Source organism: Carlito syrichta, unplaced genomic scaffold, assembly GCF_000164805.1.
Source record: "Carlito syrichta isolate Samal-C Ts95f unplaced genomic scaffold, Tarsius_syrichta-2.0.1 Scaffold311782, whole genome shotgun sequence".
Lineage (NCBI taxonomy): Eukaryota > Metazoa > Chordata > Mammalia > Primates > Tarsiidae > Carlito > Carlito syrichta.
The window spans coordinates 28,744-42,382 of record NW_007255878.1 but is presented as its reverse complement, the minus strand read 5'-3'; positions in this window follow the sequence as shown (position 1 = coordinate 42,382).

The following is a 13,639-nucleotide window of genomic DNA, read 5'->3' as shown; positions in this document are numbered from 1 at the left end:
ACTGACAAGCTTCTGCAAAGCCAAAGAAACCATCAAGAGAGCAGGGAGACAGCCCACAGACTGGGAAAATGTATTTGCCAACTCCATGTCTGACAAAGGCCTGATATCTAGGATGTACAGGGAATTCAAACATGCTGAAAAGAAAAAAAACAGCAACCCCACTACAAAGTGGGCAAAAGATATGAACAGATACTTCTCAAAAGAAGACATATGAGTGGCCAACAGGGACATGAAGAAATGTTCAATCTCACTAGTCATCAAGGAGATGCAAATTAAAACTACACTGAGATACCATCTAACTCCTGTCAGAATGGCCATTATCAGTAACTCAAAAAATAACAGATGCCGGAGTTGATATGGTGAAAAGGGAACACTTCTACACTGTTGGGGGAGAGTAAACTCATGCAGCCTCTGTGGAAATCAGTGTGGTGATTCCCAAAAGCTCTAAAAATTGACCTTCTATATGATCCCGCAATCCCCCTACTGGGAATATACCCTGAAGAACTCAAGTCACTCTATAAAAAAGATAACTGCACATGTATGTTTATCACAGCATTTTGCACAATAACAAGATCATGGAAACAACCATACTGTCCTTCAAAAGAGGACTGGATTTAAAAAATCTGGTACGTATACACAGTGAAATATTATGCAGCCATAAAAAAGAACAAAATCCTGAATTTTGCAGCAACCTGGATGGAATTGGAGTTCATAATACTGAGTGATCGATCACAGAAATGAAGATCTGAGTATCACATGTTCTCACTCATTATTGGACCTTGAACAACTATTGTAATACTATAAGAAAAAGATTGACAGTGGTGGGAAACTATGGGGGGGGCAGGGAGGGGAAGGGAGGTGGGATCAGTGGTAGTCAATATCTGTCTGGGGACGAGGGGGCACACCTCATCAACAATGGTACCTGCATAATGCATATTTGTATACCTAACATTTAACTGTGCCCCACAATTTTAAAATAAAAAATATGTTAAAAAAAGTAGCCACACTACCTTGCATGACATGGCATCTCATCATGGTTTTAATTTGCATTTTTCTGATGATTAGTGATGTTGAGGTTTTTTTTTTTTTCCTTCCTTTTTTTTGAGTTGGAGTCTCATTCTGTCACCCAGACTGGAATGCAGTGGCCGCTCCCGGTTCCTGCAGCATGGACCTGCTGGGTTCTGGTGATCCTTCCACCTCAGCCTTCCAAGTAGCTGGAACTACAGGCATGCGCTACCATGCCTGGCTGATTTTTGATTTATTGTAGAGATGAGGTCTCGCCAAGTTGCCCAGGCGGGTCTCGAACCTGCGGGCTCAGGCAATCCACTCACCTCAGCCTCCCAAGGCACGGGATTACCTGCTGAGCCACCAATCCCGGCAAGGATTTTTTCATATGTTTTTGGCCACTATATTTTCTGAAGTATTTGGTTTATGGTCTTTGTTCACTTTTTGATAGTTTAAAAAAATTTTTTCCCTGTTGATTCATTTAAGTTCCTTATGGATTCTGGATATTAACTCTTTGTCTGGTACATAGCTTGCAAATATTTTCTCCCATTCTGTGGTTTGTCTATTTACTCTGTGAATAGTTTATTTTTTTAATGTGTAAAAGCGATTTAGTTTAATTAAGTCCTACTTGTCAATTTTTGCTTTTGTTGCACTTGCTTTTGAGGACTTGGAAATAAATGTTTTGTTTAAGTCAATATCCAGAAGAGTATTTTCTAGGTTTTCTTCTAGGATTTTTATAGTTTGAGGTCTGATATTTAAATGTTTAATCCATCTTGACTTAATTTTTGTATATGATGAAATAAAGGGTCCAACTTCATTCTTCTGAATATGGTTAGTGAGTTTTTTCAGCACCATTTTTGAAATAGGGTGTTTCCTCCCCCATTCAATGTTTATTTTTTGTTGATTTTGTTAAAGATCATTTGGTTGTAGGTGAGTAGGTTTATAGTTAATTCTCAGTACTATTTCACTGGAACATGTCTATTTTTGTTCCACCATGTTGTTTTGGTTACTGTAGCCTTGTTTTAAAGTTTGAAGTTCAGTAATGTGATGCTTCTACATTTTTCTTTTTGCTTAGGGTCACTTTGGCTATTTGGGCTCTTTTTTTTCATCTATAGTAATGTAAGAATTATTTTTTTCTAGTTCTGTGGAAAATGATACTGGTAGTTTAATAGGAATTGGATTAAATCTATGGGCATACTGCCTTGGGCAGTATGGACATTTTAAGGATATGGATGCTTTCAATCTATAAGCGTGAAATGTTTTTCCATTTTGTCATGCCATCTTTGATTTCTTTCAGCTGTATTTTGTAGTTCTCATTGCAGGAATCTTTTGCATCCTTGGTTAGATGTATTCCCAGGTATTTTTTTTGTGGCTGTTGCAAATGGCAATGTGCTCTTGAGTTGGTACACAGGTTGAATGCTGTTGGTGTATAAAAATGCTACTGATGTTTTAATGTTAATTTTGTATCCTGAGACTTTGTTTAAGTCAATATTAGGTGTAGGAGTCTTTTGGTTGAATCTTTAGTGTTTTCTAGATACAGAATTATATCAATTGCAAAGACAGATAATTTGAATCCTCTTTTCCTATTTGGATACCATTTATTTTTTTCTCCTGTATAATTTCTCTGGCTAGGTCTTCCAGTGCTGAAGGGAGTGGTGAGAGAGGACACCTTTATCTTCTCTAGTTTTTAGGGAGGGATGCTACCAACTTCTGCTCATTCAGTAGGAAGCTGGCTTAGATGACTTAGATGGTTGTTCTTATCATAGGTTGTTCTTATTATTTCAAGGCATGTTTCTTTGATGTCTAGATGTTTGAGAGTTTTTATCATCAAGTGATGTTGGATTTTATCAAATGCTTTTTCTGTAACTGTTGAGAAAATCCTATGTTTGTTTAAAAAAATTCTGTTTATGCTGTTGATCATGCTAATTAATTTGCATATGTTGAACCAAACTTACATCCCAGGAATAAAGCCCATCTGATCATGGTGAATGACCTTTTTGAGGTACTTTTGGATGTAGTTTGCTAGTATTTTGTTTAGAGTTTTGTATCTATGTTCATCAACGATATTGCCCTGTAATTTTCTTTCTTAGTTGTATCTTTGCCAGATTTTGATATCAGAATAATATTTGTTTCATAGAATGAGTTAGGAAGGAAGGAATCCTTCTCCTCTTTTGTTTGAAATAGTTTCAGTAGGGTTGATGCCAGCTCTTTTTCGTATATCTAGTAGAATTTGTATGTGACTTCATCTCGTGCAGAACTTTTATTGGTTGGTTAGTCTTTTATTATTGATTCAATTTTTTGGCTTATTATTTGTCTGCTCAGAGTTTCATTTTTTTTCTGTTTCAATGTTGGGAGATTGTGTGTTTCCAGAACTATATCCATTTCTTCTAGATTTTCTAGTTTACATGGGTAGAAATGCTTATACTAATCATTGAGAATCTTTTATATTTCTTTGGGATCAGTGCAACATTGTCTTTTTTACTTATTTGGATTCTCTCTCTGTTAATCTTCCCAGCAGACTCAATCTTGTCAATTGATCTTCTCTCTCTCTCTCTCTCTACATATATATATATATATATATATGTATATGTGTAGATAGATAGATAGATAGATAGATAGATAGACAGACAGACAGAAACTTAGTTTGGTGGGGCAAGACATTTTTGGCTGGCATTTCTTTTCTTTAATAATGTTAAAAATGGGCCCTCAATCTCTTCTGCCTTGTAAGGTTTCTGCTGAGAGGTCTGCTGTTATTCTTATGAGTCCTTCTTGGTAGGTGATCTGGCCCTTCTCTCTAGTTGCCTTTAATTTGTGTGTGTGTGTGTGTGTGTGTGTGTGTGTGTGTGTTAACCTTCAATAGTCTGGTGACTATATGCCTTGATGGCTGCTGCAAATAGTATCTCACAGAAGTTCTCTTAATTGTATCATGCATGTTGGTTTGTCTAGTGATAGTATGGGAATTTTCTTAGATTATGTCTTCAAAAACTTTTTTCAGATTATTTCCATTCTCTTCTTCTCTCTCAGGAATGCCAGTTAGATATAGGTTTGATTTCTTTACACAGAATCCCATATTTCTTGAAGCCTTTGCTCATTTAAAAAAATATTTAGTTTTTTTTCCTTTCTGCTCTGATTTTGGTTATTTATTTTCTTTTGTAGTTTTGGGTTTAGTTTGCTTTTGTTTTTCTAATTTCATCAGGGGAGATGTTAGGCTATTTGAGATCTTTCTATCTTCTTGATGTGGGTATGTAGTGTTATAAACTTCTCCCTTAGCACTGTATTTTTGTATTTGAGACATTTCAGAGATTTTGGTAAGTTGTGTGTTTATTTTCATTTGTTTCAAAGAATTTTTTGTTTAGTTCTATTATGATTTTGCTGTTGGCCTGAAAATTATTCTGAAGCAAGTTGTTTAGTTTCTATTCATCTGTATGGTTTTGAATGTTACTCTTGGTATTATTCTATTTTTGTTCTGCCATGTTAGAGAAGATGCTTAGTATGATTTAGATATATTTATTAAGACTTGCTTTATGGTGGAGCATGTGGTCAATTGTAGAATATTTTCCATATGCTGTGGAGAAAAATGTACATTTTGTGGTTGTTGAATGATGTATTCTGTATATGTCTATTGTCAAGTGCTGAATATAAGTTCAGAATTTCTTTGTTAGTTTTATATCTTGATGATCTGTCTAAAGCCATTAGTGGAGATGTTGAAATCCCCCACGATTGTTGTGTGGTTATCTAAGTTATCACTTGGGTCTAGTAGTAATTATTTTATAAATTTAAGTGCTTCGGTGTTGAGTCTGTGTACACTTAGGATAATTAATACTTCTTGTTGGACTGAGTTCCTTATCCTTATATAATACCCTTTATTATTCCTTTTTACTGTTGTTGGTCAAAGTTTGTTTTATATAATATAAGAATAGCCACCTCTGCTCTTTTTTGTTTTTCATTTGCATGGAAGATATTTCTCTATTCCTGAACATATGGGTATTGTTAGCAGTGAGGTGCATCTCCTGAAGACAGCAGTAGAGTGGGTCTTGTTTTTGTATCCAATTTGCTACTCTATGCCTTTTAAATGGGCCACTTAAGATGTTGACATTCAAAGTTTTATTGATATGTGAGGTTTTGATTCTGTCCTATTGTTGTTAACTAGTTGTTTTGTATCCTCAGTTTTGTGGTTGATTTAAATGCCTGTGGGCTATGTGTTTACATGTACTTTTGTGTTAGACAGTATTGTTTTCATTTCCATGTTTAGAACTCCCTTAAGAATCTCATGTAGGTGAGGATAAATTTACTTTCCTCTTGCTTTTCTGGGAAAGACTGTATTTCTCCTTTGCTTATGAAGTTAGTTTGGTGGGGTAGGGCATTTTTGGCTGGCATTTCTTTTTTTTTAATAATGCTAAAAATGGACCCTCAATCTCTTCTGCCTTGTAAAGTTTCTGCTGAGAGGTCTGCTGTTATTCTTATGGATCTTTCTTGGTAGGTGGTCTGGCCCTTCTCTCTAGTTGCCTTTAATTTTTTTGTGTGTATGTTGACCTTCAACTGATGACTATGTGCCTTGATGGTTGTCTCAAATAGTAGCTCACAGAAGTTCTCTTAATTTTATCATCTGCGAGTTGGTTTGTCTAGTGATATTATGGGACTTTTCTTAGATTATGTCTTCAAAAACTTTTTTCAGATTATTTCCATTCTCTTCTTCTCTCTCAGGAATGCCAGTTAGATATAAGTTTGATCTCTTTACACAGAATCCCATGTTTCTTGAAGACTTTGTTCATTTAAAAAAAAAAGTATTTTCTTTATTTTTGTCTAATTGGGTCAATTTGAAAAACGAATCTTCAAGCTCTGAAAGTCTTTCTTTTGCTTGGCCTAGTCTATTGTTAATGCTTGCAACCATATTTTCAAATTTCTAAAGTGAATTCTTCAATTCCAGATGTTTAGTTTGCTTCTTTCATAGAATGGCTATGTCAGCTTGCAATTCTTGGATTGTTTTCATAGTCTTTTTGTTTTTTTGTTTCCATTTTCTTTGGATCTCATTGAATTTCTTTGTCATGAATATTCTGATTTCCATATTTGTCATTTTGTACATTTTATTCTGGTTGTAATGCATTTCTGGGGAACTAGCAAAATACTTTGTAGGTGTTGGGAAATCTCTGGTTCTTGGTGTTTCTGGAGTTCTTGCACTGGTTCCTTTTCATCTGGGAGAGCTAACTCTTCTTTTTTTTCTTGAATTTGCTATTTTGGAATGGGATTTTAAAATATTTTCTTCTTTTTTTCCCCTTGTGGGGATGGCTGTGGTGTTTCTTGTGTATGGTTTATTGGCTTCATTTAGTGTACCATCTCCCCATTCACTCCCTGACCCACAGGTAGCAGGTGCATATGTAGTGGTGGCAGAGATCAGGAGGGACCTAACAAACATCTTTGAAGGTTGTTTTCTCAGATGAGCTCTGGGCCACAGTTGCAGTGTTCAGTCAGATGTGAGGTGGTTTTACAGTGGGGGGCCTTTATGGAAGCAGGGAGGCCTTTCCTAGTTGGAAGCCATGGGGATGGGATTTGTGGCATCTGTCCTATGGGCTTGGAGAAGTGCCTCGTTTGTCTGGTCCCTCCCTTGACCCACAGGGAGCAGAGGTGGAGGCAGTGGCAATGGTGACTAGGAAGGACCCTGTAGCCTCTGGGAACTGGGCACTGAGAAGAGCACTGAACTACTACTGCAGTATTCATGCTGGGTGGCATGACTGAGTCCCAACTGGCCAGAAACAATAGGGAAGGGGTCTGTGATGTTCATTATAGGGGCACAAAGATAATCTCCATTTCTTCACTCCCTCCCTAACATGTAGGTGTCAGGGGCATCACCTGGAAAGGAGCTGTGTAGGTACCCTGCTTCCCCATTTCCTCTCTGTCCTGCATGTGGTAGAAGCAGAAGTAGTCATGGCAAGGATTGCATGAGACTTATTGGTGGCTTTTACAAGTTGGAGGGCTCCTAGGGTTAAACTATGGCTGCAGTATTCAGTCAGGAGTGTGGTGAGTATGGCGGACTACTGTTTCTGAAGCACACAAGATACGCTTCGTAAGGAAGGCAGAGGTAGGGGTACCCCATGGCACAATCTGCAACACTGTATGTAATCTTGGGCGTACATGTTACTTCTTTGGTGAGGTGGTGGCAGCCAGAATCAGACCTCTCTGAGAGCAAGAGCCTTCTGGGTTCCACATGCACTTGAGCAGTGCCTTTGTGTAGACACTGGGTCATTTTCTGCATCTTGCTGAAGGTGGGAAGTTGAAGGGGATTTCTTGTGACCAGGGATGCAGTGGTATATGGCAAAGGTGTGGATTCTTGGGGAATCTCTCAGTCACTCACTCCTTCCCAATGTTAGAAAACCTCTCCTGATTCCATGTTGAGGCCAGCTCTGCAGGCTGTCTAGCCTCATCCTCCTCTGCTCTTCATGGTTCTTCTCATTACTCTGGTGAACATCAGTGTGCTCTCCCAGATCCTTGGAAGAACTAATATTTACTTGCTATTTAAGACCCTCTCTGCAAGAGGGGTGTTCCCATCATATGTATAAACCAGTTTGTTCAGCTTCTGGCTATGCTGGTCCAATAAACTCTTATAATATAGGTAAAAATAGTTTATTATATAATTTTTCTAGCCAATTAGAATTGCTTGGTTGTATACTCCTTCTTGTAAACTTATGTAAAGTTAAAACACCATATTGGAATATATTTCATGGGATCAGAAGTCTGAAGAAAATTAGAAGAAAAGTGTTGGGCACAAAGCATTTTGAAGATATCTTATAATTATCTTTGCTGTTATTATTGTTATTATTAATATGAAATGAAGTATTATTAATGGGTCACAAAATGGTGAAGTTGAATGACTATAGCATGTAAACTAGTAGCCCCACATCTTAATGCCAGTTCTGCAGCTGCTGAGTAACAAACTCTCTGAATTTACTTTTCCTTATCTGCAAAGTGGAAATAATAATTCAGATGCTCTGAGGATCCAATGATATAATGAATACAGTATGCCTTAAAAAACATGAATAATAAGTTAGAGATAATGAAACAGAGTTGAAACACTAGGTGATCTTTCTGAAAGTGTTTTAAAAATACACAAGGAAATTTGCTCTTCTCAATACAAATGTTCTCTGTGAAGAATTTTAAAGCAGGCATTTTGTAAATGAAACTTGAGTTTAATTGAGTTAGATATATATAATCCTCTTCTTCCCCTGGTCTAATTTATATTGCAAGTAAAAATGGGTTTTATAAAAGGCAATATCAGAGAAAAATCATTTCTGCAAAGGCAAATTGTTTCTTATGGTGATGAATACGGATTGTCAGGCAGGTAGAGGGGACTCTAAGAAAACTGCAGCCATGTGAGAAAGGTCTTCTCTGAGCCACAATTTGAGTGAGCCAGAACTTTGAGCAACAGAACCAGTCAAGAAGCTCCAGAGTATGGCTAACAGTTTAGGGGTCAAATATGGTGACAGCTCCTTTAAAGTAGACACTACTTTTTTGGGGGGAGGGTCAAGGTCTCACTCTGTTGCTCAGGCTAGAGCATAGTGGCATGCTCATAGCTTACTACAGCCTTGACCTCCTGGGCTCAGGTGATACTTCTGCCTCAGCCTCCCAAGTAGCTGGGACTACATACATGAGACACCATGCCTGGCTTGTTTTTATATATTTTTTTTCTGTAGTGATGAGGTCTCACTATGTTGCTTGGGTTAATTTCAAATTTCTGGGCTCAGTAATTTTTTTGCCTCAGCCTTCCAAATTACTGGGATTATATGCATGGACCACAACACTCAGCCAAAGCACATATTATTATCCACCATCCTCAGATAAGGGATTTAAGGCTTAGAAATATTTCACTATGCACTTACGCACAGTGCTGGTAAATGAAAGAAATGGAATTTAAACCAGGTTCTCCATGGATAATCCAAATTTCATGTTCTTTAATCCTCTACACTCATCCTATATGTGGGCACTTTTTACCTACAAAAGAGTCACCTTTCCTCTTGGTGGCCTGTTTTCTCTTTCCCACTCATGTTTTGCCCAAAGTTTGCTGTTTTTGTCTGGCTTCCTGATTTTGGAAATCTTAAGTAATCTTAAAAGTAATCATGGAAAGAGTTTGGGAAGATGGTGGCTGAACCAGTTGGACTATATGAGTCCCAGTGTGAGTGAATGAGCGCCTGGCAGGAAAATTTTGTGTATGTGCTGGTGAGTGAGTGGTGTGTGAGTGGCCAACTGAGTGAGGTCTAGGGAGCTAGTGGCCAGGGCACTCCTGGTGCAGCCGCTGGTATCATAGCTGTTGAGCTTGGCCCTAGCGATTCCCAGGACACAGAGGTCAAGTATCATTTTGTTTTACTTTCTTTTTTTTTAAAATCAACAAAACCCTTCCAGCTTTGCATTACCATATAAAGTGGTGGTGGAGAGTGAACCTCAGGGAACACATACCACAATAAGTGAGCATTGTAATTTGCAAGTAGTTTCTGAATCCTAGCACCCCATCCCCTACATTATTCAAATTTCAAAAACTACAAGAGACATCAAAGCTTCCCATCCACAATCCTATTTCAAAAGAGAACAAATCCAGGACCCAGTGGTGAGTTCCAGGTGTGATAAGGAATGAATAGCAGACTGAGCAAACATCAGAAGGGAAATCCTCTGTCACTGCCACTGAATAACAGAAATAAAGAGAAACACAAGAGATTTGTCACAAATTAGGAAAAGCCAAGGAAGACCACAGGAAATTTCAAGTGTAACAAAGACAAAACTCCTGAAAAATCAGACCTTGGTGCCCAGACAATGGAAGTCACCAATGACTGGCCTTAGAATATGACAGGGATTAGGGAATGGATGGAAAGAGTAAATAAGACTCCAGAAAGACAAGATGCAACACTGAAAGAACTTGTAATAGAGATTTTGGCAATAAAAAATTTCATCCAGGAAATAAGAAACAAGATGACAAGCATGGAAAACAGAATTAATCTAGCTGAAGAAAGAATCTCAGAACTTGAAGACCAGAACATGGATCTACCTGATCAGCAAAAACCATAGAAAGAAGACTCAGAATGAAAGACCAAAGCTTACAAGAGATATGTGATTACATCAAGAGGCTGAACCTATGCCTGATTGTTACCAGAAGAAGAAAGGTAAATGAAGTCAACTTGGAGCAAGTATTCTAGGAGGTAATCCAAGAAGGCTTTCCCAATCTCACCAGAGATGTGACCAGCCAAACACAAGAGTTACAGGAAACTCCGACAAGACATCAAATGAAAAGACCAACCCTTAGACATATAGTAATTCACCTACACAAAGTAGGCACAGAAGAAAAAATCTTAAAGGCAGCAAGAGAGAAAAGTCATACTCTCTACTGGGGAAAACCAATCAGAATAGCAGCAGACCTATCAGCAGAAATAATAAAAACAAGAAGGAACTGGAGCCCTATATTCAAAGTCCTCAAAGATAAATAATTTCAACCAAGAATTCCCCACCCAGCCAAGTTCAATTTTATCAGTGATGGAGAGTTAAAATCCTTCCCAAATATCCAATGAATAAGAGATTATGCAGCTCCCAGACTAGCTCTACAGGAGACACTAAAAAGGTATTAAGTATAGAAGAAAGAAAAAAAATATGATCATACACGTCCTGAGAGAACAGCAGAGCAAAGATTCAATGGAGAATACAGCGCAACAAGAAACATGAAAACACACATATACATCAACCCCAAGACAAAAGACAACAAGCAAACAAAGAAACAACTTTATAAGAACATCATGACAAGGAAACATAATCACATTTCAGTAATCAGCTTGAATGTGAATGGACTAAATGCACAACTGTAAAGACACAGAATGGCAAACTGGATAAGAAACCATGACCAAATTATTTGCTGATTTCAGGAAATTCATCTCGCTACAAGGGATGCACACAGACTCAAAGTTAAAGGATAGAAAATGAGTTTCCAGGCAATGGATCACAAAAGAAGGCAGGAGTTGCAATCTTAATATCAGACAAAATAACATTTAGGCTATCAAAAATTTAAAAAGATGCAAAATGACACTACACAATGATAAAAGTTCAATCCATCAACAAGAAATATCCATCCTATACATATATGCACCCAACACATGGTTTCGTATCCAGTTTGCCATTCTGTGTCTTTACAGTCATGCATTTAGTCCATTCACATTCAGGCTGATTATTAAACACCAGCATTTATAAAGCAACTACTAAGTAAACTAAACAAAGATATTGATTCTAACACTATTATAGCTGGGGACTTGAATACCCCACTAACAGCCCTAGATAGAACATTAAAGCAAAAAATCAAACAGGAGATCCAGAACCTAAACTTGACACTCAACCAAATGGACTTAATAGATACCTACAGATTATTTCACCCAACAGCCACACAATATACATTCTACTCATCACCATATGGAATGTACTCCAAAATTGATCACATCCTTGGTCATAAATCAAGCATAAACAAATTCCATAAGGTTGAAATCTTGTCATGCACATTCTCAGATCACAGTGGAAAAAAAAATATCAACACCAACAAAACATCCCCAAAGCCCACAAAGACATGGACACTAAACAGCATGATGTTGAACTACTACTGGGTCAACACTGAAATCAAAGCAGAAATTAAAAGATTCCTGGAAACAAATGATAATGAAGAAATATTTTACTAAAACCTCTGGGATGCCATGAAAACAATTCTAAGAGGGGAATTTATGTCTCTATGAGCACACATCAAGAAAATGGAAAGATCAGAAGTTGAGAGCCTAACAAATCACCTAAGGGAGCTGGAAAGAGAAGACCACCCAAACCCAAACTTTAGCAGGAGAATCCAAATCACCAAAACATAAGGTCAAATATGGAACATAGAAGACAAATATAGAAAACGTCAACAAAACAAAAATCTGGTTCTTTGAAATAATTAACTAGATTGATAGACCCCCTAGTCAGAATGACCAAGAAAAAGAGAGAAAAAGCCTGAATAAACAGAATCAGAGATACAAAAAATCAAATCACAACTGACCCTGAAGAAATACAAAAGATTATCAGAGATCAATATATGGTACATCTATATGGAAACAAACTTGATAACCTAAATGAAATGGAGGACTTTATACAGTACACAATCTCCCCAGGTTGAAACAAGAAGACATTGAGACACTAAATAGACCAATAACAACCCAGGATATTGACTCTGTCATGTGAAAACTACCTACAAAAATAGCCCTGGACTGGATGGCTTTCTGGCCTAATTCTACAAAACGTACAAGGAGGAGCTGATACCAAACTATGGAGGTATTCCAGGCAATTGAGAAAGATGGAATGCTTCCCAAATCATTTTATGATGCCAACATCACACTGATACCCAAACTGGGTAAAAATCCAACAAAAAAAGAGAACTACAGGTCAATTTCCCTTATGAACATAGATGCAAAAATCCTCAACAATATTCTAGCAAATCAGGACCAAAAAATACATCTCAAAAATCATCCACCATGACCAAGTAGGCTTCATCCCCAGGATACAGGGTCTGTTCAACATCCATAAGACCATAAATGCAATTAAATACATCAACAAAGTAAAAACAAGAACCACATGATTATATCATTAGATGCAGAGAAAGCTTTTGATAAAATCTAGCATCCCTTCTTGATAAAAACCCTCAAACACCTAGGTATAGAAGGAACATACCTCAAAATAGTAAGTGCCGTTTATGACAAACCCACAGCTAACATATTGCTAAATGGACAGAAACTGGAAAATTTTCCCTGAAAACTGCAACAAGACAAGGCTGCCCACTGTCACCCCTCTTGTTCAACTTTGTGTTGGAAGTCCTAGCTAGAGTAATTAGACAAGAGAAGGAAATCAGGGGTATTTAAATAGGAAAAGAGGAAGTCAAGTTATCCCTCTTGGCTGATGATATGATTCTATACCTTGAAAATCCAAGAGAATCTGTCAGAAACCTGCTTGCTCTGATAAATGACTTTGACAAAGTCTCAGGGTACAGAATAAATGTACAAAAGACAGTTGCATTCCTGTACACCAACAACAAGCAGGCAGAGACCCAAATTAAAAGCACAATCCCATTCACAATAGCCACACAAAAAATGAAACAACTCGGCATCTTCCTAACCAGAGTAGTGAAAGAACTTTACAATGAGAATTAAAAAATACTGCTCAAAGAAATCCAGGAAGACACAAACAAATGGAAAAGTATTCCATGCTCATGGATAGGAAGAATCAACATTGTTAAAATGTCCATCCTACCAAAGGCAATCTACAGATCCAATGCAATACACATTAAGTTACCAACATCATTCTTCTCAGACCTGGAAATTCATATATGGAAACATAAATGATCAAGAATAGCCAAAACAATCCTTAGCAAATGTAAAAAAGCAGGAGGTATCACATTTCCAGACTTCAAACTTTACTATAAGGCTACAGCAATCAAAACAGCCTGGTATTGATTCAAGAACAGGCATATAGACCAATGGAACAGGATTGAGATTCCAGAAGCAAAGCCTCAATTTCTCAGGCAACTCATCCTTGACAAAGCCTCCACAAACAACCACTGTGAAGGTGAGAACCTATTCAGTAAATGGTGCTGAGAAAA